The sequence below is a fragment of the Octopus bimaculoides genome, chromosome 5, assembly GCF_001194135.2.
Source record: "Octopus bimaculoides isolate UCB-OBI-ISO-001 chromosome 5, ASM119413v2, whole genome shotgun sequence".
Lineage (NCBI taxonomy): Eukaryota > Metazoa > Mollusca > Cephalopoda > Octopoda > Octopodidae > Octopus > Octopus bimaculoides.
Window position 1 is genome coordinate 79968258 of NC_068985.1, and position 1080 is coordinate 79969337.

A 1080-nucleotide genomic window follows, 5' to 3' on the forward strand; every position below is an offset into this window, starting at 1 on the left:
ATATATATATATATATATATATATATATACACACACATATATATATACATACGTATATACCTCAATTGTTACCTTTGAATAGTGAGGCATTTTCCCCTCCATATTTTTAAGAGGTCATGGGCCAACAGGTTTTTGGGATCTGATGATACGCCATAAAGCTAAACCCTCTATCGATAGGAAATCTAAGGTAATCCTATACGCCGGCCTTCCTCATTTTTAATATATATATATATGCACACAATGAGCTACTTTCAGCTTCCGTCAACCAAATCCACTCACAAGGATACAGTAAAAGAAACTTGCCCAAAGTGACATGTAGTGGGACTGAACCCAGAACCATGTGGTTAGGAAGAAAGCTTCTTACCCCTACACCTATTTTTATCTCTGTTTTGCTTACAAAAAGATTTGAACACAGCATTTACCAATTAAACAAAACATTGAAATACATACATATCTTAGCTGCTTGCTGTAGCGAATCGTACCACTCAGAATACATATTTGGTACTATGTAGACTGGGATTTTGCAGCACTACTGATGGAAGCCAGATTGTGGACTCTGTACAACCAGTCCAATATTTCATTGACTTCAGTAGTGCAGCTAAATTCAGCAGTGGGGGTGGGGGGCTCTGATTATCACCTCTTTGAAACTTTGAAGCAGAAATGATGTGGCAAGCTGAGCCATGATGTCCTGTTTTTGTAGGACAATGCACCAACACACACAGTACAATGAAACTCTGTGGAAAATATGCAACTCTGGCTTCGAATTTGTAGACCACCCACCTTACTCTCCTGACTTGGCCCTCTCCAACTATCACCTCTTTCCACAACTGAAGAAACATCTCAAGGGAACAGAATTTCACTCCAATTTGGGAGTGATCGCTGCTACAGAGACACAGGCCTGGTTGGAGGCTCAACATTACGAATTCTTTTACAGGGCTTAGAAAACTGAAGGGCTGCTGCAATATGTGCGAATCTGAGAGGGGCATATATTGAATAAACTCATAATTAACTGATCCTCCTGTGTTTTCTTTTACTCAAAGCCAGGAACTTTTCAGCACCCCTTCATAGTCTAGTATCTCT

At 39.8% G+C, this 1080-nt stretch overlaps 1 protein-coding gene across 2 annotated transcripts in view; it reads right to left on the reverse strand.

Moving 5' to 3' along the window:
* Positions 1–1080, reverse strand: part of LOC106876533 (uncharacterized) — a 152231-nt gene that overhangs the window by 17033 nt on the left and 134118 nt on the right. The gene's annotated exons all lie outside the window — the stretch shown is intronic.